Source organism: Lygodium microphyllum, chromosome 7, assembly GCF_053477565.2.
Source record: "Lygodium microphyllum isolate KBCC chromosome 7, Lygodium_microphyllum_v1.1.10, whole genome shotgun sequence".
Lineage (NCBI taxonomy): Eukaryota > Viridiplantae > Streptophyta > Polypodiopsida > Schizaeales > Lygodiaceae > Lygodium > Lygodium microphyllum.
In genome coordinates this window covers 11,218,992-11,246,548 of record NC_141141.1, presented here as the reverse complement: position 1 = coordinate 11,246,548, position 27,557 = coordinate 11,218,992, and positions in this window count along the sequence as shown.

Genomic DNA, 27,557 nt, shown 5'->3' with positions numbered 1-27,557 from the left:
ATAGTTTTATAGTTTTGTAGTCCAACGTTTCCCTTTCTATAAACTCCTCAGAGGGAGAACCCATACACATTGGCAATAAATGCCATGATAATCACATACATGGGAGGCAACCTCTCGGTGGAATCACCGTGGCCCCACTGCAGCTCCCCTACATCACAGGGATTGGCCCCTTGATGCGCTGCTCAACATATAGAACAAACGAACAAACTCCACTCTTCCACTTCGAAAGTATTCCAGGAGATACCATGTTTTCTTACCAAATAATCCCCCAAGAAACAAACGTCTATCCTACGGCTTAGGATGCCTTTCCACACTCAAGCGTGGGTCATTGTCATTGAAAACAAGTGCTATGCATCTAGTCCTTTTATTCCGATACCATGGTCTACATGCACATGTAAAGTGAATGATCCTAAAGTGCTCAAACATAATTTTAAATCAAAAACATGTGGTGCACAACCAGGCTTTCCAATGTATTTACTAACCCGTTGCGGCGATGTAAGGATAGCACCGAGACAACACTCGTGCTACTACCCTCTTAACTAAAATACACCAAACTCTATGTCATGATATGCATCAGAAAATCAGCAATAATCAGCACACAAATCACACCATTCAAACCTCCCAACCCCCTCCATTTAGGTATTGCTTTCATTGCATAGGTGTAGAGGTTCATTTTGTCATGTCTTGATGTAGAAAAAGCAATAGAAGGTAGGGAAAACTGAGGCTAAACCTCATGCTCTACCACTACCACACATCCACAAACAATCGTTATATTTTTTCTTATTTTTCCAAGACGTATTTCTATTTTTTCCTTTATTTTTTCAATTTTCTTGATTTATTTGGTAATAAAATATGCTATTTTTTGGATTTTCTTATTCAAATCACTTTAGCATACTAACATTCAATTTATCTTCCATATTCCCCCCATGGGAACACCTCTTACCCACCCGAAACAGAAAAACTACCATTTTACCGCTTAAAAATCGCATTTCAGGTTTGCGGGAATTAAATAGAGCATGTAAATCATTGCAAAATCAAAATTTTCTTATAAATATCAATTACCCATGATGCAACCAGCACATAAACAAATTTTCATCCAATAAGAACATAATTATCATTATAAACTATCAAAAATCCTTCATTTTCCTTAATAAAAATGGTCATACCGTGTTTTTACGTAACCCGGAGACGCCTTGAATGATTGCATAACCAGCAGACGGAGCCTCCATTACTTTCAATCCAATGCTGCCCATCAATCTTCAGCATCTCCATCAATATCCATCACCACTTCCTTCATTCTCCCTCCCGGTTCCTCCTTCAAGATAGTGCACATGAACAGCCCATACAGGGGAGAGAGAGGGAGGAGAGAGAAAGACTAGATTCTGATCTCTTCATGTAGACAGCCATATCTCACACGAAGACCGGCGATATGATCTGCCAAGAGGGAGAAGATGTCGGGTATTATCCGTTCCATAGCTTCTTTGTAGCCTCCAAATCATGATGGGGGGGGATGGCACATTTTTGCGCGGCCTGCAGACGTCGCCACCTCTTCATACACCATGAAAAAATTGAGGGGGGGAGTCCAAGGTCCCAAAGGGCACCCCCCCCTTTGGTCCAAATTGTGTCCACCCTTTCGTATCTTGGCCAATTTGTGGCCTCTTCCTCGTCCGGACTTCGTTTCAGCTTCTGAAAAATCCTGCGCGTCCGTCTTGATATCCCGCACTGACTGGCAGCTCCTGACATCCCATACGATAGTCGAAAAAATTATCAAAAATCCACAAATGTTGTTCGGGCGCCTTTTAAAAGCCGTCTTGACATCCCGCACTGACTGGCAGCTCATGACATCCCGCCCGGCAGTCGGAAAAATTATCAAAAATCCACAAGTGTCGCTCGGGCACCTTTTAAAAGCTGTCTTTCACTTGGTGCTTAAAATCGTCCTACCTGCAGCCGTCGCCTTTGATGTTGAATATCTTTTCCCTAAATTCTGGATTTTTTGGCAAATTTTAGGCACATTCCGGGCTCAAAACTCCGCTCTCACATTCATAAATCAACCCTTAGAAGAACACATTGAGGGACATCCGTATTTAGATCCCATCACTAAGGAGTTGCATGTCGCTAGTTGAATGGACTCCAGTGACTTCTTGCTTGACGTTCTCACTTATATTACGCACATAGACATCTGCCCTTTTGACATGAATAGCTATGCTAACCTTGAGTATAATCTGAATTTCTATGCATGGCTCATGCAAAGGTAAAGCACTCACATTGTGTGCTAAATGGCCCTCATCCTCTAACCCCTTAATCCTAGGAAGGATTCTTCTCAATTCCAAGAGGGGGAGGCATGGTGAAACAAACCAAAACACATAACAAGAACCATAAAGGAAAATAATACATGAGGGACCTCAATGGTAAGGCATGGTGAAACAAACCAAAACACATAATAAGAACCATAAAGGAAAATAACACATGCGGGACATGAGGAACCTCAATGGTAGGACAAAGCAACTTGTGACTGAGGAATTGACAATAAAACTTGAAATCAATGGACTTAGACTGTTGAAGGAAAAAGTCTAATTATGTACTAAAAATAGGTTTATCTGCCAAGCATGAAGTCTTTTCTTTTAATAAAGCTAGGTGGAAAAGCACTAATGGCAAACCATGGCTTATGACAGGAGCTAAGGATGTCGCAGCAGTAAGACTAAGCCCACCGCCTACCTTTTACGAAAGAGGAAAGAGCAAAGTGCGGCCTATCCCTTGAAAATCGGGCATACAATAAACTCAGGTTTAGGAACATCCACAACATCAAAGGGGTGGTGACCAGCGAAGAAGCTATTAGGAGGATTGTGGATCAGTGCAACCTCACCACGTATATCGAAAAGTTACCACACTAGGTTTGTGGAATTCCTGAGGACATATGACCCTAACAAGGAGAGTGGGATAGTGTCCTTGGCAAGCAGGGAAGGAACCAAGCAAGTGCAGGTCCCACTCAACAAGACCTTAGTGGAAAATGTAAAATACGTGGGATCTAAAGCATGGCTATGGCAGCTTGTAAGCATAGACTAAGCTCATGATGACATTGACAGAAGACCACAACTGTTACACAAGTGAATTAGGTTCCAAGATAGAACCTTGAACTCATAAACACAATCTTGTGTAGGATTGGCAAGTACAAGATTGACACTAATTGATAAAGAAAAGTATCATCATGTATTCATTCATCTATCAAAAGTTTGGTAGTCAAGTACAATGCTTTATAGTTGTTGGATGGGTACAGTTTTCCCTTTTTGTGCATATGAGATTCCTGAAGCCTACATGTCTTCATCCCAAACTACCTCATACAAAGAGGCTACATTAGGTGTGATTGCTAATATCTCAACAACCCTCCTCAATCACAACCAAAAAGTACAAAGTGTGTAGAGGCTTTAGTGAAAGTAACACATGCAAAGTGTGGGCACACCATAAACATGGCAAAACACCAAAGGCTATCGTAGAAAAGGCTAAGTGTGGGTACCACAAACATGATGGTCATCTAGAGGTTTTAGCAAGGGCCTTACAGAGGCTGTAGTACAAGGCTACATGAGGAGTTTACAAGCTTATGATAAAGACATTTGGGCTAGGCAATACAAGGCTAAAATGGTCAGTATTAAATAGGATCAAGGACCGTGAGGCCCTTGCAATTTTTAGCATTTCTTTTGACATAGATCTTTGATTCATTGCAGTTCTTCTTGTCTAGCTTCCTGTACTTGTACTTCACGTTGTTTGCCACTTCAAAGTCTTCATGATTTTTATGCTTCTTCTTCTTATTCTTTTTCTCTTTAATCTTTTGGTCCTCTTGAACTGCTTCTTCATTGACTTTGCTTGCACTAGTTTTACCAGTCTTTATGTCCATGTCCCCCTCAAGCAAAGGTATCATTGTCTTTGAGACAAAGAAAATGACTTCAAAATCTTCAAATAAATTCATCAATTGCTCTTCAAAACAAGTAAATCCATCCATCCCTACAAGTGAAATAAACAAGTCTTCCATGTAGTTGAATTGAGCAACAAGAGTAATGTTACTCTTCATGAGAAGCATCTTCATAAAAGACTTGATTTTGGTCATTCCCATGATGTAAATCATCTTCAAATGACTGAGAATAACTAGATATGCGTTGATTTTTTATGTGTCAAAAGACACAAGCAATGGCAGTGAAGGATCAAAAGATACTAGTTTGAAATTTGATGTTTGTTGTTGCTTGAGTTTGACTTGATGATCTTCAAAAACTCTTCATAGCTTCCCCTCCTTGCTGATTTGATGGTTGAATAATTGCTCAAAACTTAAAATTAGAGTGGCCTTGGCTTGGTTTAAGTGGCAGGAGAGAGAAAATGAAGGAAAAATGAGCTTGAAGGTAAGTGGTTATGGTTGTCCTGTCAAAACAAGGACCAACAACTGGTAAATGAGCTCCCATGATCTCCACAGGTCGAATCTGCTCAAACCCTTTAAGATGGAGGACCCTCACTAATGGATCTAAGTCCCCCTAAGAGGGTTTGTACTCGTTTTCTTGAGTTGAGAGATCTAAGTCTTCAAAGTGGTCACTGTGAAAACTGCACCTAGATTTGGGAAAATGCAAATATCGGGCACGGTATGCATCAATCTCCTTGATTTTTGTACCAAGAAGTTGCTCTTGACCTGAAGAACAACTCTCAAGAAGAAATCTTGAAGAGATATGGCCTGTTGATGAGATATGGATGCTCCAACAAAGGTAGGTAGGTGCTGTTCACAGACACAGTTATGGCAGTGACTCTAAAAAGAGGCAATGGTGAAGCTATAGCTGCCTAATCTCAATGATTGAGGTACCAAGGAGGAGCTTTGGAAGTAGAGAAACACTTCTTCAGAAGGAAGTTCAAAGAGATTTGGCTTATGGAGAGAGATATGAAAGCTTCAAGCTGACAAGGTGCTGCTGGCTATGGCTGCCATGGAAGCTTCATTGAAGGTAGGCATGCAAATGAAGTTGGAGATAGGGTCCAGTACTCAAACTAAGCTGAGATGAGATGGAAAGGAGCTGAGAGGAGTGAAAGGAGATTTGGGCCATGCTCAGTTGAGCTCTGATACCATGTTAAAATACGCGGGATCTAGAGCATGGCTATGGTAGCTTGTAAGCATAGACTAAACTCATGATGACATTGACGGAAGACCACAACTGTTACACAAGTGAATTAGGTTCCAAGATGGAAGCTTGGACTCATAAACACAATCTTGTGTAGGATTGACAAGTACAAGATTGACACTAACTGATAAAGGAAATCATCATGTATTCATCATGTATTCACTCATCTATCAAAAGTGGTAGTCAAGTACAATGCTTTATAGTTCTTGGATGGGTACAGTTTTTCCTTTCTGTGCAGATGGGATTCCTGCAATCTGCATGTCTTCATCCCAAACTGCCTCATACAAAGAGGCTGCATTAGGTGTGTTTGCTAATATCTCAACAAAGGCACTGGGATTGGAATCAAAGGTGGAGAAGAGGCACAAAAGAGAAGTCTATGCGATGCTAGGGATAAAGAAGGAAAGTGTCTTAGCAAATGATGGCATAAGCATCTAAATCCCAGATGTGGAGATCAGATTATTGCAAGCAAAGGTGATCCACACCCTCTTCTCCAGCCTAAGGTACAATTCGATCATGCATAGAATCAGTGTACGCGTGCTGGAGAGCATGGCAGTGCATTCACTACATGAAGTGGATTGGAACGGCTATGTCAAGAAGACCATAGATCAATCAGCCCCAGGAAGCTAGCCCTTGAAAGTAGGCCGGCACGTGGAGAATCCCTAGCATCAAAGGGAACTGACAGGAAGAAGCCCTTGGCCAAGGTCGCATTCATAGGGTATGGAGGAGTCTTGACTGCCCTTATCCGAGAGGCTATAAAAGAGGCACAAGACGGAGAAGAGGGATCATATGAAACACCTGAGAAGTCACCTCTTCGTCATTACAAAGAACCATCAAGTGAGAGGATGATTAGTGAAGAAGAAGGAGAGCAAGAAGCTCAATCTAGCAAATGGAAGGCAAAGATGCCTAAAAAGAAGGCAATGAAGAAGAAGCAGGAGAAAGAGAGGAAGAAAAAGAGGAAACGGACCTACTTAAAGCCAAGGCTGAGTCAAAAAGAGCTGCGGAACAAGGAGAGGAGTTGAGAAGGAAAGAAGAGGAGAACTTGACACAAGCTGTACACATGTCCATTGAACAACAATGCAGGCAGGAGGAATTCACAGCAATGAGCCTGCCTAGGCAGGAAAGGATGGGAACTAGTGCCCAAGCGGCAGAAGACTTGCCTCCACTCGTCCCTGAAGGAAAGGGAAAATAGATGATCCATCCATGTAAAATATCATTCCTTAATTAATCCAATTAAGAATCAAGCACAATCAAGGAAATCAACCTAATATCATCTTCCAAGAAAATATTCATTTATTTCCCATGGCAATTTTTCATCACAGACCCCCGCCATGAATTTACCATCAATCACAAGCACTTGGAGTAATCATCCAAACCACAATCCAACAATCAGTTGAATGTACAAGCATTTAGGGAGTTGTTCGATCAACCAACAAAAACAAAGTGTATCTTTTCCAAACAATATAAGAATAGATGCGATAACAAATTTTATCACATATTCACTCTCCCCCTTGGGATCATAGAGTGATTCTATGCAAAATTTATTCACCATAGCTATTTTCCATGCTCTAGATCCATGTTTCTTGACACCAATCAATCAAGACCAATGGCCCTCCCACACCAATAGCTCTGTATTCCAGTTCATGGGTAAGCAGTCCCTTTCTAGTGGGATGGGCTGTTGTGGAACTACAAGTAGTTGTGCTTGAGCTCTTTTGCGTGCTTGATCTAACATTCTAGCCCTCTTCTTTTTTTCTTCTGCCTTCCTTTCTGCTCTGGCATCTTGTTCTTGAGGGGGCTCTAGTTGTGGTGAGGAGGGTGGTGGGATCCACTCCTCATCTTGTTGCTTTCCTTCATGGCTTGACCCTACCTCTACCTCCTAGGGTTGTTGTTCTTGAATAACCATGGTATCAATCTCCTGTGGTATCAAGCCTACTCCTAACGGTTTCTCTTGCTGATCTTGATTGATTGGGTCAAGGCTTGCATCTTGGACCTAGGAGTACAACCCTTTTTTAATCACCCTCTAGGCTATTTCTAGTTTCCTTTTAAGCACATCAACTACCTCCTCCTCCTTAGAGAGTGTGACCTCTAAGATTGTGTTGAGGAAGGCATGTTGTTAAGGCTAGCTTAAGTGGCACATGCCTTGCCTTCTGCTAATATTCGGCCTCCCTCTACAAGATTCAAGCATCTCTCTAGATCCTTCACTTGCTTCTCGCTCTTGGCTTCCCATTCCCTTGACTTCTTTTTCATTTCTTCCAACCCCTCGCTTTGTCTTTGCAAGAAAGTTCTTATAAGAAGTTGATTATCGCCTTGCGGAGGCTTCGTAGATCCCTGATGCCTTGTCTTCCTAGGGGTAGCAGCAATTAGCCAAAAAGAAAAGAGAAAGGAAGGTTGAAGCAAAAATAAAAGTGAGCGAAAGAGAAGGATTAAGTGTCACCTTTCAAGGGCTTGGTAAGCTCTTGGGTGCCGAATCAGGACCTGAGACCGATGCCTTGTTCTCGTTGGGTCACTCTATGCTCAGCTCCCTCCTTTTTACACGCCCGAGTATGACACCTTGAAAGGAAAATGTGCTATAAGAAAAAACTATGATGCCTAGGTTAGAAACTATGATGCCTAGGCTATAGGAGTCCTCTCCTCGTAGGAGGTCCTGGTCCAATTGTCCTAAGTTAGGTAGGTAGTTCAGACCACCACTAGGATAACCTCTTTGATAGGGTTTTTAGCCAATCTGTGTTAGAGAAAGTGGTTAGAGACTCGCTGGAGCCCCAAGATAGACACTAAGGAAAATTGGTTTTTACTATAAGAAAATCTATATTATAACATCAACAAGCTTTTGTTTCATTCTTTAGATAACCACAACAAGGAAAAGAACAAATCTTCACGCAGCATCATAGTAGATATCTCCCAGGGATTTAATAGAATCAACCATAATCTTCAACATCTTCATAGAAGCCATCAAAACTAACAAGAACACAAAATAATACACCAATTTTTAATGGAAAATAATATCATATATGATTCATCTTCATTGTCTTCATAGTTCTCTCTCTCAATCTCTCATAGATAGATACATTGTTTTTCATAGAATTGGCTAACTTTGACTCTCTCAACTAATGGTACATCATCTCCTCACTAAATACTCAATAATCACTCATAATAATCCTTCTTAGGTCGTGTATGACCCTTTCAAGAGGTGTGTCTAATATGAAAGGTCACCAGAGCCACTACAATGCCTCTTCATAGCTCACTACTGTCACTTCACTCCATTCTTCTTTTGAGTCTTCAGCAGTTACTTCTTCCACTTCCTTGAGCTCTTTTGAACTTACATTCACCTCTTTCCAAGGCTAGAAAAATTTCCCAAAGTCACACATACATTCTACAGAACACTTAGAGAAGCATACAAAACAGAACAGGAACAAAGGCTCTACAGAAGCTCATTAGAGGGTTAGAGAAGGTCAATAAGAAACATCAGAACCTCATAACTCATACTATAACCATTCCAAACTATCAAAAACTATTTAATAAGCTTTCAAAAAACCCCAACCTTCATCAATCATCAATCCATACTTCATACACAAGAAAATCATAACAAAACAGAAGCTAAATAGAAGGTATCGGAACCAATCAGAACCTCAACAGAACCTATCAGAACATCACAGAACCTCATATTTCTTCTGAGAATCATCATGAGTGTCCAAAACGTAATCAATATCATCCAAAATACTCTCAAACACTTCCAAAACAACTAATCACTACTCAAAATCCATAAAAAATTAACCATTCAGGCCTCAAAAACAACAAAAATCAACCAAAAAATCTAGTCATTTCAGCATTCAACACTCACTTTGGATTTCTATTAGATTATGTTGGGCCTACCCCTTTTGGATTTTCATGCCTTTATTTTGTCAAGGGTTAGGGTGAGAGCTGTGGAGCTTTTGTTGTATATTTGTCATTTCAACTTGATGCTATGTATGGTTATGTTTGTGTAGATCTTTTCGTGGGATTCAACATGTTGAGTCGCCCTATCCTGTGGTCGCCAATGAGAGTGGAATTTAAAGCCCTTGAAAGTATGGAAAATAAGTGGAGAAGTGCAAATTCATGGCAGGAATTGAACCTCGTCAAAAGCAATAGCAGCAATAGATTTTACCATTTTTACAAGCCGCGAAAGACGGGATTTGAACACAGTTTTGAAGAGCAGTTGCAGATTTTTTTAAATTTTCCCAGATGCCAAATTGAGCTACAACAAGTCACTAGTAGTTTGGAACCTCAAGAAAAACTAGCAGAAATTTTCAGCACTCGAAACAGAGGCCCAGACAAGCAAAATTCACGAGTTGGGTAGTGCCAAAAGCAATAGGGCCAAAGTTAAAAAACTTTGGGCATGGGCATTGTGGGGGGACCTTGGACCCCCTAAAATGAATTGATTTTTTTTTTTGGGGGGGGGGGGGGGGGGGGTTTTGAGACTTCAAGCTTGTGTGTGTGACCAACAGAGTCTTAGCTGTGTCCAGTTGTATCAGAGCAAGTGTGGGACATTAAATAAGTTGATGAATTAAGGCTATGTGTGAATGGTCTTATAGATCTTAGAGTGTTGTATTCACTTGAGTTATATGGGTTATGGAATATGAGGAAAATTAGTATGAGCATGTGGCTCCTCTCAGTTGATCCAACCCTTTTCTCTATCTCTCTCTCTTCTAACATGGTATCAGAGCCATGAATGGGCTCTCTGGAGCAAGAGGCTGTAAAGAAGACCTGAAGAACTTGAAGGCCAGAGTATCTAAGAAGAGAAGCAGCCTGCCATTGTTTCTTGAAGATATGCATTGAGACATTGAGTTTTCCATTGCTCAAGCAGTGTTTGTAGCTTGTTTGGGAGCTTGCTAAGGCTTCCTTGAGCACTTGTAAGGGTGCATTTTTCATCATTACCAGCCAGTATGATTGCGCCTGCTATCCAAACTGCTCCCTATGACTGCAAATCACTAAAGTAGTCATTGCTCAAGTGAACTATAGCTTGCATACCCTTTGAAAGGTGCTTGAAGACTATTGTATCCAAATACTTTGGAGAGGGCTCAGTTATGAGCTGAGACATGAATGTAACAATTTGAAATTCAGTCCTAAATTGTTGGTAATAGAGAATACACAGCATGTATGCTACCTTGACATGATCTTTGAAGCTCTATGTCATGCTCAGAAAGCATCATTGAAGCATAGATACATGCAAGAAGGACATATGCATTGACTCTTAAGTCTTGGAGCTAAATTTTGTTGACAAAAATACTCAAATATGGAAGTATCTAATAGGCTAAAATCTATCTTGGAATTTCCAACACTAATATAGGCATCATTTGATCCATAGATGCCTTGGAATGATGGTTATGACTAGCTTGAATATTGGGTGAATGTTTGGGCAATACCACTTGGGAATGATTAAAAGGATTAAAAATCCAATTTTGGAATGCATTTACAGATCTGAATATTACAGGCTTAAAACTGTCATAAAATTGTGGATAGCAAACATGGTCTTTGCCTGAAGCACTACAAGACATTGATTGGTCCCAGACTTTAAATGCATTTGTTTTCAGCTCTAGACTTTAGTTTTCCGTAGCATTAGGACAAGCAATGAATGCTACTGAAAACTAAAGTCTGGAGTTGAAAACAAATGCATTTAAAGTGTCTTGGCTGATTACAAGCAAGAAATGTAGTCCATGACATTACTTCTTGAAGACAGAGTGTCTATGGTTGTATGTATGGTCATGTATTGACTTCGACCCAATGAAGCAAATGTATGAACTTATTTGAAGACATTTTGGAGATGGATAAACCTTGCTTTGCTGAATATTTGTTGACTGCAATCTCTGAACAGGAGTTTTGACACTTATACTTACTGATTATGCACTGATTTGTGCTCGTATGGTCATATTTGGATTGTTATATGTGGTAGTAGATGTTTATGAAGTTTTGGAGCATATATGACATGTACACATATCATTTTTAGTTGTAAATGAGCTGTTGGTCACACTGACAGTTTACAAATTTCAGACTGCATGTATGTACTCTGACAATAAGGTTGCATGAGACAGAGTTAAAACACCTACATGGTTTGTGTATTGATTGATATACCTACGGGTTCTACCACATGTTGTGGATGTTTTAAAATGTTAAGGGGCTGAAATACTCTGGTTTCAGCAGTGAATTTGTTGCAAAAAATTGTCATAAACAGTGAAAGACTGCAGTTAGTCAGTTAGACTTGTTGGCTTGCAGGTAGTCAAGCATTGTTTGCAACATGGCAAATGCAGACATAACCGGCAATATAACTCAAATAGTGGGGGGAAAGCTTGGTAGCAATAATTATGCCATATGGAAGTTCCGCGTGGATAATTTCTTGATAGAAAAAGAATATTGAGACTTGGTGACAAGTGTTGAAGCTAAACCTCAAATTCTAGAGAGGAATCCTACAGTTGATCTGATCAAAGATACGTGCACCAAGCTTGGTTAGAAAGAGCTCACAAGGTGCTACACTGATTATCTTTGTGTATCTCAGATGCTATGGTAATGCAGATCATGAACCGCAAGTCATGAGCAGCAGATGCATGGAACATATTGATCAGGTACTATGGCACAACTACCAATGCCAAGAAGATACAGTTGAAGCAGAAATTCAACAACATGGAGAGAAAAAGCAAATCTATGCAGGATTATGTCACAGAGATTAAGACTATTGCGGACCAATTGGCATCCATTGGCACACAGGTTGAGGATGAAGACATGGTTGCAATGACATTAAATGGTTTGGGATCTGAATATAAGTCATTTGATACTTCCATCTCTGTGTTGGCTGAAATGCGTGATTTCAATGAGCTGGTTGCATTGCTTATTCATGAAGAGGTTAAACTTGGATTGGCTATAGGTTCGAGCAGCTCCAAGAACAAGGATGTTGTATCTTATTAGCATCAATGCGGCCATGGCAGCCATCGTAGAGGTTATGGTTCTGGTAGAGGAGGCCAACAAAATGCATCCTATGGTCATAATAACCAACAAGGTTCAAATGCACGAGGAGGTGGAAATTTCAGAGGCAAGGGGAGATCTAGCCCTAGAGGCAAAGGCTCCTACCAATAGCAGTGTCCATCTGACAATCCTAATAAGGATAAGGATTGTCACTACTATGGAAAGTATGGTCATATTACCAAGGACTATTGGAGGAAGCAGGGGAATCAAAGAGGCAAACAGCATGGACATTATGCAACGTCCAGTCAGACAAAATATGCATATGGGGATAGATTGTTTGCCATGACATACATGAAAGATAGGGCTGCTGAGAAGTCTCATGAGAATGCAATTTGGTACATTGATTTGGGGGCATCAAATCATATGACACCTCATGGTGACTAGTTTACATATATGGTGCCTGAGAAGAATGCCTATATATGCACAGGGGATGACACACAGCATAGCATAGAACATAAAGGCAAAGTACCTTTGATAATCCATGATGGCAGGAAGAAGAACTTACATGATTTACTACATGTTCCATCAATTACTAAAATCTATTGTTTTTGGGTCAGATGACCAAGCAGAATGTGGTGGGGAGTATGTATCAAATGAGTTTGACATTTTTTTGGCTAAAAATGGCATATGTATGCAGCTTACATGCAGCTACACTCCACAATAGAATGGAGTAGCTGACCAGATGAACAGGGTATTGATGGAAGTTGCTCGAGCAATGATGAATGAGAAAAGTATGCTGCTCTATTATTGGGCTGAGGCTATTATGACAACCATGTATATTTTGAACACGACTCCCATTGCAGGTATTCATGAGATGACACCATTTGAGAAGTTGTATGGCTACAAGCCTGATGTCAGTCACATGAAGGCATTTGGATGTCTAGCTTATGTGCACATACCTGATAAAAAGAGGAAGAAGTTGGATCGGAAAGCACATAAGTGTGTCTTTATTGGATATTCGCAAGAGAAGAAGACATACAAATGTTATGATCCCTCTACTCGTGATACATTAGTGAGCAGAGATGTCATATTTGATAAGATGGCCTCTTGATATGCATCATTGGCTACAATGCCATCGGATATGCCTCCTACACATGTTTCTACAGCTAATTCGTATAGCAGAGAACTGCAGTGACAGGTCCTAGTGGTACAACGGTATCTCATGGATAGGGAGATTGAGGAGCTCTGGCTCACTGTCCATTGACACCACTATGTCAGTGAGGGGAAGATATGATTTGGTGGATAGCAAAGGAAAAGAAAAATTCATTGATGATACATCTGGTGTGATGACACCTGGCAGGATGACTTCATGTTATGACTCGGCTGATAGTCTAGATAGTGAGCTTGGTATTCTGACAATGTATACACTTCGTTCTAGGTAGAACAGGTACATTCCACATCATGAGAGAGAAGAATCGAGTAGTGTACCACAGCTTAGACGATCGCAGAGAGTTGAGTACCCTATGGATAGGGCTGACTTACAATGGTTTATCTACAAAGCATTTTGCTTATATGACAAAGGTGGCAGACGTCAAAGAGCCTGCTACATTTGCTGAAGTAGTGATGGATAACAATTGGTGCATAGCTACGGATGAGGAAATAGATGCTTTGGCTAAAAATAGTACTTGGGATCTTGTGCCACTTCTAGAAGGAAAGAAGACCATTGGCTGCAAATGGGTCTAGAAAATTAAATGCAAGTCGGATGGCAATATAGAGAGGTATAAAACCAGGCTAGTTGCTAAAGGATATGCTCAGCAGTATGGGTTAGACTATGAGGAAACATTCAGCCCTATTGCCAAGATGGCAACCATATGAACACTTATCGCATTGGTTGTTGCTAAAGGCTAGAAATTGCAGCAAATGGATGTGAAAAATGCTTTCCTCAATGGTGACTTGGAAGAGGTTGTTTATATGGATTATCCTGAAGGGTATATGCACTTTGATTTTCAGTATTATATATGCAAACTTAAAAAAGGTATTGTATGGGCTAAAGCAAGCTCCGAGAGCCGGGCATGCAAGGATCATTAGTTACTTGCATAGTTTGGGATTTAATGTTGGTAGGACTGATCATAGTCTGTTTACAAAAAAGACATTGGTAGTGTTGGTTATCTATGTTGATGACTTGATAATCACAGGTGATGATGACTTGGGGATACATCATGTTATGCAAATGCTAAAATTTGAATTTGACTGAAATTTGAATTTGACATGAAAGACTTGGGTGAACTGAAGTATTTCTTAGGTATTGAGGTGATCAAGAGATTGAAAATGGTTCATGGCTGATGCAGAAACACTATGCCATGGAAATGATGAAGAAATTTGGCATGGCTGAATGTAAACCACTAGATACACCTCTTGATCAGAATGTCAAGTTGGACATTAGCACTGGAGCTGGAATTGATGATGTGACTATGTGCGATAGATGGTTGGAAGGTTGATCTACCTAACCATCACAAGGCCCGATTTGAGCTATGCAGTTGGGCTCATAAGTCAATTCATGCTGAAGCCCTGAAAGACACATTTGGATTTTGTTAGGAAAATTATGAGATATGTTAATTCCATTGTAGATTATGGGCAGTTCTATGTGAAAGATAAGCCCTTGATACTAGTTGGATACACAGATGTAGATTGGGTAGGATATTCATATAATCGCAGATCTACGAGTGGTTATGCTTTTGGCTTTGAAAGCAGAATGATTACCTAGAGCAGGAAGAAGCAACCAATGGTTGCATTGTCTAGCATTGAGCTAGAGTACAGGGGTGCTACATTGGCAGCATGTGAGATTGCATGGTTGCTCAATCTTATGGTTGATTTGGATTTACAAGTGGATGTTCCAGTGACCTTGTTATACGACAATCTCAGTAGTGTACTCCTTGTCAAGATTGTGGGAGAGAAGGAAGGAGTCTCACTTATAGCTTTCTCACTTACACAATAGGGGAATACACACAAAGGTGGAGGCTGAAAACAGTTTTTCTCTTCTTAGTTGTGTAAGCCAAAAAGAACTCTAGTACATAGAAATAGAAGAACCCTATATATGGGTCTCAAAACCAAACTCAACTAACTAAGGTGGCATACTAATTGAGCCACAAACTAGAGTAGATAAGGATAGCTATCATCTAGCTATTATTCATGGGTGGTGTACCAACCGCATCTGCAGCTAACAAGTCGGTGACATAAATGCACAACGGTCACCCTGGCATATCATGAGTGGAGCTCGATATCTCAACACTCCCCCTCGAGCTCAATCCCAATTCCTGTACACCAAGCAGGTCTCTGAACTTGCGCAGCTTCTCTGCGCCCAATGCCTTCGTAAATATGTCAGCTACCTGATCCTCTGTGCTGACATAAACTAGATCAATAAGACCTAGTAAAACCCTCTCCCGCACATAGTTATAATGCACCTCAATGTGCTTTGTTCTAGCATGATAGACTGGGTTATTTGCCAAGTGTATACTACTCATGTTGTCACAATAAATGACAACTGGCCCATCTATAGGCTGATGCATATCATAAAGTAGCTTATGCAACCAAGCTACCTCACATGCAGCCATTGCTGCACCCTTGTACTCAGCCTCTATGCTTGACAAGGCAACTGTAGGCTGTTTCTTGCTGCTCCAAGTGACTGCAACACTCCTAAAAGAGAACACATATCCACTGGTAGATCATCTATCAGAAATACTACCAGCCCAATCAGCATCAGTGTATCCATGCAACTGTATCTGAACCTCAGTCTCATAAAATAGTCCATACTGCAATGTGGACTTCACATACCTGAGTATGCATCTAGCCGCATCCAAATGCGGTTTCCTTGGAGCCTGCATAAACTGACTTACCAATCCAACAGCATAGCTCAAATGTGGCCTACTAATAGTCATATAAATCAAAGTTCCTACTATGCGTCTATACATAGTAGGGTCTTCCAGAAGCTCACCTGCATCTGCGCTCAGCTTCACATTCTGCTCCAAAGGAACTAAATTAGGCTTAAAGCCTGTCATCCCATATTTGGACAGCATGTCCAATCCATACTGCCTCTGCAAGAGCCATATCCCACTTGGTGATCTAATCACCTCAATGCCCAAGAAATAACACAGCTCTCCCAAATCCTTCATCTCACACTTTTGCTTCAATAGCATTTTCACATGAAGGATATCTTCATCACTATCACCTGTCATAATCAAATCATCAACATAAATGACAAGTAGCATAATACCTTTCTCTGTTTTTCTCACATAAAGTGAGAAATCTGCCTTGGAAATCTGAAAGCCAATAATGACAAGATACTGTCCTATCTTGTTAAACCATGCTCTAGGTGCTTGCTTCAAGCCATACAAGGCTTTCTTCAACCTGCAAACAAACTCAGGATGAATAGCATGCACATAACCTGGTGGCTGCTCCATATAGACCTCTTCTTGCAAATCACCATGCAAGAAGGCATTCTTTACATCCATCTGATGTAAAGACCATCCCTTTGATGTAGCCATAGCAATGACTGCTCTTACAGTTACCATTCTTGCAACCGAACTGAATATTTCTTCATAATCAATGCCATATGTTTGTGCATACCCCTTGACTACTAATCTTGCCTTGTATTTGTTCACAGAACCATCTACATTGTGCTTCACCTTATAAACCCACTTACAACCAATTGCATTCTTATCTTTAGGCAAAGGTACCAATTCCCATGTAGCATTTGCTTCCAAGGCATCCATTTCTTCATCCATGGCTTTCTCCCATTTTTATTTTCCCATGGCTTGCTCAAAAGAAGTGGGTTCTGGTTCCTGTATCACTTTTTGACCATATAGGCATATTGAATGGCTGTAAATCCATCATATTTCAGCCTATCCACAGGATACCTACCTCTGGTAGACCTGCACAAAGTAAGTTCACTCCCAGGTGCTCTCAAAACATTCATGGTCTTCCTTACTCCAGGTGTAACAATAGAAGGAATACCCAACTCATCATCAATGCTCTATTCTAAGCCACTAGATTCACCATCCACATAAGAGTGACCTGCATTCTCATCAAACATGGGCTGATCTACCTTCTCTTTTCCTTTTTGTGAAACCTATATACCACTATCTACATTGCTTTGAGGAGATTCTCCTGATCTCAATCTTCCTGTCCATGGCGAAGAATGTGAACCATTGCTAGAGGACCCTCTAGGTCCACTAATATTTTGTGACTGCTGCTGTGAATTCTGTGCAGCATTACCATTTTGTGCATCCACATCATCAATCACATTTACTGGTTTATACCAGCTACTCATCTCATCAAAAACAACATCTCTACTCACTGTAAACTTACGAGTAGAAGGGTTATAGCATCTATACCCTTTTTGCTGCAGAGAGTAACCAATAAAGATGCATTCTCAGCTTTTGGATCCAACTTGGATCTCAACTCATCTGGCACATGAACATAGGCAATGCAACCAAAAATTTTCAAATGAGAAATATCTGGTTTCCTACCAGTATACCTCTCCTCTGGAGTCATCCCATGTATTGCTGCAATGGGAGTCCTATTCATTATATAGACTGCTGTAGCAACTGCTTCAGCCCAGTAAAAATTTGGCAAGTCTTTTTCGTTGAGCATGGCACGAGATACCTCTCCAATATGCCTGTTTTTCCTTTTTGCAATTCCATTTTGTTGTGGGGTATGACTACATGAATATTGATGCTTTATGCCATGCTCCTGCAGGAACCTTGCAAACTCATTTGAGAGGTACTCTCCCCCTCCATCTGACCTTAGGCATTTTATTTGCAGACCTGTTTCTTTTTCAACCATAGCTTTAAGAGTTTTGAAATGCCCAAACACTTCACTTTTCTTTTTCATAAAATGCACCCAAACTTTTCTGCTATAGTCATCAATAAAAGTGATAAAATAATGACAGCCTCCAATAGATGCAGCTTTAGTAGTCCACACATCAGAGTGGATTAATTCCAATGGCTTCTTACTCTCTTGAACATGTCTAGGAAATGGTTTCCTTGCATGTTTTCCAAATTGACAGGCTTCACATACCTTATGCATTTCTGCAACCTTGAATTTAGGCAATCCTGCAATAATATTTTGGGGTCTGCATTGATTTAAGTCGCTGTACATTAACATGACCAATGCATTTATGCCAGATATCAATATCTGCAACTACACCGGTCCCATGTGCAAACATTGCTGCACTCAATTCAGGCATGTCTGCATCCAACGTAAACATTATGCCCTTCTTCTTTCCTTTTGCTATCAAGCGACCTTTATTTTTCATATCCTCAACAAAGCATCCATGAGGATTAAATCTGACCTGCAAGCCCTGCTCAACCATTTGACCAACAGAAACTAGATTCTTGGTGATATTCGGGACAGAAACTAGATTCTTGGTGATATTCTTGGTGATATCCTGCATAGACAAAGGAATTTTTCCAATCTGCATAATAGGATGTGCAGTATCATCACCAATCTCCACAAATCCTCGTCTTTCCATTTTCCTTGCATCCTCCATCCATTCTGCATGACCTGTCATGTGGTTTGATGCACCTGAGTCAACATACCACACATCATTGCTTTCTTCTGTACTTGTCACAAAATTGGTCATGTGCTGCACCATAAACAAATGCTCATTTCTGTCATCACCCTATCTACTAGAAGATGCATAATTCCCTTCTTGCAATTTTCCATTCATGATGTCATTCTTCTTTTTATAGCAGTCTTTAGCCATATGACCCATTTTACCACAGTAGTAGCATTCAACATTGTTATTTGCATTTCGGCCTCTTTGCCATCCACCACAACCTCTTTGGCTCCCCCTGCCTCTAGAGTTACCACGTCCTCCTCCATAGGACTGGTTTTCTTAAGTTTGCTGCATATTCTGATTTCTACCACGGCCTCCAGATCAGCCTCCTCTACCTCTGCCTCTACCTCTTCCAGCATTTGAGTAGAAGACAGTTTCTTTTGAAGTTTCTCTTGAAGAATATGCACCACCATTTCTTTGCTCCTCAAAAATTAGAAGAGCAATCAACTCCTCAAAATCAGGAAATCTTTTACGGACGGAAATGGATGTTCGAAACTGTGCATAATCCTTTCCTAGACCATTCAAGGTCACGGTAACTAAATCATCATCTTCCACTGGCAACCCAGTGGAAGCAAGTGCATCTACAATCTTCTTCACCTTCATGTGGTAGTCATTGATACTCATACTTTCTCTTTGCACATTGTGCAACTCTTGCTTGAGCTGCATTTTCTTGGCTTGCATATTTGTGCTATACATTTTTGACAAAGTATCCCATGCCTCCTTTGGTGTACTTGCATCCTGAATATGCACAATCATAGAGTCTGAAATACTGATAGATAGCCAGTACATAGCTTTTCTAGCTCTCTCATGCCATCCTTTAAATGCCTCCATTTGCTGTTGATTGGGAGCATCAGGAAGAACTGGTTCTTCTTCATTTCCTGCAACAAATTCCCAATATCCTTTTCCCATAAGGAAATTTGTCATTCTAAACTTCCATGCTTGGAAGTTGTTCTTGTCAAGCTTTTCAGTGACAATCTGTGAAAGAGAATTAGAGGCCATTACAGAACACTGCAAAAAATTATGTCACTGCAAAAAACACAGCTTCAGCCTCACAAGAGTAAATCTGCAAAACTTATGAAAGTGGTATTTGACCACACAATCACTTCCTAGTGACGATTTTGCATCAATAGGCAACAAGGATGATTCTGTAACTCCCAATGTCTCTGCGCATAGACATATGATGCAATGTCTACGGTACCTTTTCACCGACTTGTAGAACAGTGGTCACACAACAAAAAATAGGGCCTTTTCTTGAGTGCGTGCGGAAAACTTCCGCCTCCAAAACAAGCCTCGAAATGGCCTTGAATCAAACAGACAGGGCAACTGAGGGCGAAAGCCTTCTCTTGTAGCATATACTGCCCTCTTGCTACACCGCAAAGGGCATCTCAATCTGAGACAATGCACTCTTGCACTTTCCAGCTGTGCTACCTACAGAGACTTGCTCCCAAACTCGAAAAATGAAAGTAACACTGGTCCTCTTACCAGAACACCGTGAACTTGGTTTACTTTCTTGAGCTCCTTACCACGAACCAGGCTATGATACCATGTCAAGATTGTGGGAGAGAAGGAAGGAGTCTCACTTGTAGCTTTCTCACTTACACAATGGGGGAATACATACAAAGGTGGAGGCTGAAAACAGTTTTCCTCTTCTTAGTTGTGTAAGCCAAAAAGAACTCTAGTACAGAGAAATAGAAGAATCCTATATATGGGTCTCAAAACCAAACTCAACTAACTAAGGTGGCTTACTAACTGAGCCACGAACTAGAGTAGATAAGGATAGCTATCATCTAGCTATTATTCATGGGCGGTGTACCAACCGCATCTGCAGCTAACAAGTTGGTGACATAAATGCACAACGGTCACCCTGGCATATCATGAGTGGAGCTCGATATCTCAACACTCCTAGCAGTGAATCCAATATACTATGCTGAGACTAAACACATTGAGGTACACTACCACTTTATCAAAGAGATGGTTCTTGCATGGAGAGTAAATCTTATGCATGTGAAGACTGATGAACAGGTTGCAGATATCTTTACCAAGTCTTTGGGTAAAGATAAGTTCAGTGTTTTTCGACAGCTACTTGGTGTATAGAGGCTATCTTGAGCTTGAGGGGGAGTGTTGAGACTTCAAGATCATGTGTGTGACCGACAGAGTCTTAGCTGTGTCCAACTGTATCAGCAAGTGTGAGACATTAAATAAGTCGGTGGATTAATGTATGTGTGAATGGTCTTACATACCTTAGAATGTTGTATTCACTTTAGTTATATGGGTTATGGAATATGAAGAAAATTTGTGTGACCATACGGCTCCTCTCAGTTGCTCTAACCCTTCTCTCTATCTCTCTCTTCTAATAGAGGGGGGATGTTTCCAAAATGGTGCAATGTGCAGGTTGCCACCCTCTTAACCCCCCAAGATGTGCAATTTTTTACATAATTTTTGAGCTTCAATGTAACATTTTGTCTTACATACATATTTTTCTCTTCAAGTCAAATCCAAAACAATGTATCATGCCATGGTTATTAGTTGATTAGTAATTGTAAAACCATGGTCAAGAAAGCCTTCCACATGAGATGGGTGTGTTAGTTCTACTTCTTTTCATTTTAGCTTAAAGACCTAGTTCAAAGGTCTAGAAGATAATGTAAAGCATTTTTAAGAATAATAAAAGAAAAGAGAAGTTGAAGGGGTTGTGTGAAGGAAGGTGGTTGGGGGTGATGTAACCACCTCTCACCCTTATCTTACACGCCTTCTTTCTTTTCTCTCTCTCTTTTTGACTCAAACGTGACCTCTCACCTCCTCTTGCGCTTCAATTCTTCATGGATTGTGATGAGAATGAGAGTGAAGATGCAGATCGTTATGAGATTTTCTGTGAGCATGTGTTCTTGTGTGATGGTTGAGAGAGCACTCTCTTTGACAAATCTTGATGGACCGAGCATTGTAGATGCCGCTTTGAGGCCTGGTTCTCTAATAGATTTTGTTCCATCCTTGGGCTTCTCACGCCCCCCCAAATCCACGATTATTTCTTGGATGAGGCCATTGTGGACCTGTGAGTAACCCCCTAAATTGATCTTGGCAATGGATTCCTCTGATATTTTGCCTCCGATCTCTAGTCTTCACTCGTGCTTGTGCTGCATAATGGTCAATGAGAATCGAGATGTCTCCAATCCTCAAATGTGAGGGGAAAATGTTGTAATTGAAGAGAACAATACTCAATCTTTCTCTCTCCTCCTCCTCTCTCCTCTAAGGGGCTGATCATACGTAGGAAATCAAAAAGCAAGGGGGATGAAGGACGCTTCTCCGATGTGGACCCGAAACCATTTCATAAAAACACGCAACACATGCAAGTAAGCGGTATGCTCAATTTTTACAAAGAAAATCTCATTGTTTTGATGTTTGATGGCTTTAATGATGTGCGCATGGAAAGAAAATTTGTATGAATCATGTTTGAAGTATGTTTAAGGGCTGCACATGATAAAATACAAAACATATAGTCATACATAGTCGTAATTAATAATTTAAAATCCGAAATGCATCTTAAATGAAGGAAAATGAGGGTTTTTTCCATTTCGGGTTGGGGAAAGAAGTCCATATGGGATAAAAAACTAATAAAAACTAGTGTTCAATCAATACAATCAGTCAATACACATAAATAAAAAATTACCACATTTTTATGAACAAATACATGAGGAAAAATAGGGGAAATTTTTATTTTTTCCGCTTAAAAAATTAGAGAAAAATATATTTTATGTTCGTGAATGTATAACAAGGTTGGAGCATGAGGTTTAAGCCTCAGTAAATCCTTTTTTCTATGTTAGATTATGTTTTTATCATTTTTTACATGAAAAACTACATAAAAATGAACGTTACACCTATCCAATGAATACAAAATCTAAACAGTAGGAGGGAAGAGAGATTGTGAAAGTGAGTGGTCACTGAAAATGTTTTAAATTATAATTTATTTGATTATGCATAGCATGCAGGCCGATCACCATTTAAATTTAAGAGAGACTAGTAGCACGAGGAAACTCGGTGCTAGTCCCTAACAACACTGCAATTACGAGTAGCTTGGAAATCATTAAAGGATTGGTTTTGCACCTCATGTTGCTATTTTTTTAATCATAAATTGTTTAAGAACTATGGCATTCACAGTTGCATTGCACATATCACATGGTAACTCCTCAATCCATTGCATATGGTTTCCAATATATATGACCCATGGTGAGTTGTGAGGCAACGTCTATATTATTTGTGTTAGCGGCACATCGAGGGGCCAATCCTCTCGATGTAGGAGAGATGCATTGGGGCCAAGGCATTCAGTCGAAGGGGTGCCTCCTTATGTTTATTATTACAATGTATTCTATACCAATCTATGTGTAGGGACTCCCTCTAAGGAGTGTGGGGCTTGATCATTGGACTACAACTTAAAACAAATGCGAGATTCACGTTAGGTTAGGGTAGTGTGTCCCTTGGATGCTCCTGGGGGCTATGAGGCTGTGTGGGGTTGTCTTGTGAGTGTTAGAGGCCCCGGCTAGTGCTTAGAGCCAATGTCAAGCCCGTTTTGGGTCTCATTGCCACTGTTAACTAGTTGAAAAAGTAGCCATCATGGCCATCAACCCATCTTGGGCTAAGTATATAGAGGACTATCTTGAGAAGAACACATAGGAAACCTATCATCTATGGTTATTCAAACTTACCTTATTGTGACTAGCCTAGCTATAGTGTGTAGTTCTATAAACTCTCCACTTGTACTAGCCACCATAAGGCACCCTTGATCCTCCTTGGGAGTGTCTAAAGTAGGCCATGAATGGCCAAAAATGACCAGCACACATAACTCAATAAGTACTCCAATATTGGTGACCATGACAAGGTTGGAACAAGAGCTGTATATATAGGAGAAAGGGGAGAAGCATGGTCACACCAAAAAAGGATACCCCATCACCATCCTTAAGCCATCACCCCTATTTTCAAGAAGAAATTTTTGAGCAAGGAGAGGAAAGTAGAAGAGAATCTCCATCATTTTCCTTTTGTCCACTATCGCTCTCTTTTGCATCTACTACCACCATCTCCTTAGTTGGCTACTATTACTCTCCTTTGTAGAGCCACTATCATTTTCTTTGTTGCTATCCTCATCTAGACCATCAATCCCAAATCCTAAGAGTCTAGTTGGGAGGGGAGGAAGAGTGAGCATAAACAGACACAAGAAGAATACCTTTAAGCTCGAAAAGAAGATCACTTACAAGCCAACTTTGCTAGGACCATTTGTAAGGGGAATAGAAACTCTATTACAACAAGCCTCTAGTGTGGGACAACTAAGGAGTCACTCAAGACTGAAAAAGATTTATCTTGAGAAGTATTTTAAGAGAAAAGGAGATGAAGCTAGGAGATCTATATAGTACCAAAGAGGAGCACTTCAAGTTTGAAGTATATGACTAGAACTACATCATCCACTCCATTCACATTACAAGCCTTCCAAGTGCTTTAGAGCAAAAAGGTAAATAAATGGCTTGAGACATACCTATGGCACTTTTTCCATGATGTACAACACAATTGGGATATGTGGCTCCACTTGGTTGAATTTGTATATAACAACTCCGCCCACTCTAGTATTGGGGTTCCTCCTTTTGAGGTATTAGACGAGTATAAGGTTGCCCTTACTATGGTCTTATTCAATGATAAGATCAACATTTAGAGTAAAGTTGAGTTCAAGTACATGGAGGCCCTACCTCACAATGCAAAGTGAATCTTCAAAAGGCACAAACCCACATGAAGGCTTGTAATGTGAATGGAGTGGATGATGTAGTTCTAGTCATATACTTCAAACTTGAAGTGCTCCTCTTTGGTACTATATAGATCTCCTAGCTTCATCTCCTTTTCTCTTAAAATACTTCTCAAGATAAATCTTTTTCAGTCTTGAGTGACTCCTTAGTTGTCCCACACTAGAGGCTTGTTGTAATAGAGTTTCTATTCCCCTTACAAATGGTCCTAGCAAAGTTGGCTTGTAAGTGATCTTCTTTTCGAGCTTAAAGGTATTCTTCTTGTGTCTGTTTATGCTCACTCTTCCTCCCCTCCCAACTAGACTCTTAGGATTTGGGATTGATGGTCTAGATGAGGATAGCAACAAAGAAAATGATAGTGGCTCTACAAAGGAGAGTAATAGTAGCCAACTAAGGAGATGGTGGTAGTAGATGCAAAAGAGAGTGATAGTGGACAAAAGGAAAATGATGGAGATTCTCTTCTACTTTCCTCTCCTTGCTCAAAAATTTCTTCTTGAAAATAGGGGTGGTGGCTTAAGGATGGTGATGGGGTATCCTTTTTTGGTGTGACCATGCTTCTCCCCTTTCTCCTATATATACAGCTCTTGTTCCAACCTTGTCATGGTCACCAATATTGGAGTACTTATTGAGTTATGTGTGCTGGTCATTTTTGGCCATTCATGGCCTACTTTAGACACTCCCAAGGAGGATCAAGGGTGCCTTATGGTGGCTAGTACAAGTGGAGAGTTTATAGAACTACACACTATAGCTAGGCTGGTCACAATAAGGTAAGTTTGAATAACCATAGATGATAGGTTTCCTATGTGTTCTTCTCAAGATAGTCCTCGATATACTTAGCCCAAGATGGGTTGATGGCCATGATGGCTACTTTTTCAACTAGTTAACAGTGGAAATGAGACCCAAAACGGGCTTGACATTGGCTCTAAGCACTAGCCGGGGCCTCTAACACTCACAAGACAACCCCACACAGCCTCATAGCCCCCAGGAGCGTCCAAGGGACACACTACCCTAACCTAACGTGAATCTCGCATTTGTTTTAAGTTGTAGTCCAATGATCAAGCCCCACACTCCTTAGAGGGAGTCCCTACACATAGATTGGTATAGAATACATTGTAATAATAAACATAAGGAGGCACCCCTCCGACTGAATGCCTTGGCCCCAATGCATCTCTCCTACATCGAGAGGATTGGCCCCTCGATGTGCCACTAACACAAATAATATAGACGTTGCCTCACAACTCACCATGGGTCATATATATTGGAAACCATATGCAATGGATTGAGGAGATACCATGTGATATGTGCAATGCAACTGTGAATGCCATAGTTCTTAAACAATTTATGATTAAAAAAATAGCAACATGAGGTGCAAAACCAATCCTTTAATGATTTCCAAGCTACTCGTAATTGCAGTGTTGTTAGGGACTAGCACCGAGTTTCCTCGTGCTACTAGTCTCTCTTAAATTTAAATGGTGATCGGCCTGCATGCTATGCATAATCAAGTAAATTATAATTTAAAACATTTTCAGTGACCACTCACTTTCACAATCTCTCTTCCCTCCTACTGTTTAGATTTTGCATTCATTGGATAGGTGTAACGTTCATTTTTATGTAGTTTTTCATGTAAAAAATGATAAAAACATAATCTAACATAGAAAAAAGGATTTACTGAGGCTTAAACCTCATGCTCCAACCTTGTTATACGTTCACGAACATAAAATATATTTTTCTCTAATTTTTTAAGCGGAAAAAATAAAAATTTCCCCTATTTTTCCTATTTTTCCTCATGTATTTGTTCATAAAAATGTGGTAATTTTTTATTTATGTGTATTGACTGATTGTATTGATTGAACACTAGTTTTTATTAGTTTTTTATCCCATATGGACTTCTTTCCCCAACCCGAAATGGAAAAAACTCTCATTTTCCTTCATTTAAGATGCATTTCGGATTTTAAATTATTAATTACGACTATGTATGACTATATGTTTTGTATTTTATCATGTGCAGCCCTTAAACATACTTCAAACATGATTCATACAAATTTTCTTTCCATGCGCACATCATTAAAGCCATCAAACATCAAAACAATGAGATTTTCTTTGTAAAAATTGAGCATACCGCTTACTTGCATGTGTTGCGTGTTTTTATGAAATGGTTTCGGGTCCACATCTAGACCATCAAACTGAGGATGTGTTTTTCTTTGTTGCTATCCTCATCTAGACCATCAATCCCAAATCCTAAGAGTCTAGTTGGGAGGGGAGGAAGAGTGAGCATAAACAGACACAAGAAGAATACCTTTAAGCTCGAAAAGAAGATCACTTACAAGCCAACTTTGCTAGGACCATTTGTAAGGGGAATAGAAACTCTATTACAACAAGCCTCTAGTGTGGGAAAACTAAGGAGTCACTCAAGACTGAAAAAGATTTATCTTGAGAAGCATTTTAAGAGAAAAGGAGATGAAGCTAGGAGATCTATATAGTACCAAAGAGGAGCACTTCAAGTTTGAAGTATATGACTAGAACTACATCATCCACTCCATTCACATTACAAGCCTTCCAAGTGCTTTAGAGGGTTTGACATGATGAGTATAACCAACTTGAGTATTAATTTTAGACCCTGAATTAAGTATCTTAATTATTGAGGGTTTGACACTTGTATGAGTTAGTGTTGACCCATGGGACTCTTCAATAGTTAGAAAAGAATCCATGTCTTCTGATATATTCCTTCTTCGCAATTAGTATCATATTTCATCATATTGGACAGCTTTTTAGGCTCATGAGAGGTCCTTTCATAATACTTTTTCTTTCAAAGGAAGATATCTTACTCGAGTTCTCACCTTAGAGTATGGATGAGCCAAATAATTAGAATCTAAAGGGTACATCCATCCATAACTTCACAAGGAATGATTGAGTCATCATGTTATGAACTAAGACATGGAATTAAAATGCCAATGTATCAACTAAGCTTGAAGCATTAGAGATGGTCTACAAGAGACACAAGAGTTCTTAGAAGCAAAAACAAGGTCATAAAACCTAAAACCAAATATACTTGCAAGAAGAAACCTATGGTTCATGAACTTATGTATGTAAACTCAA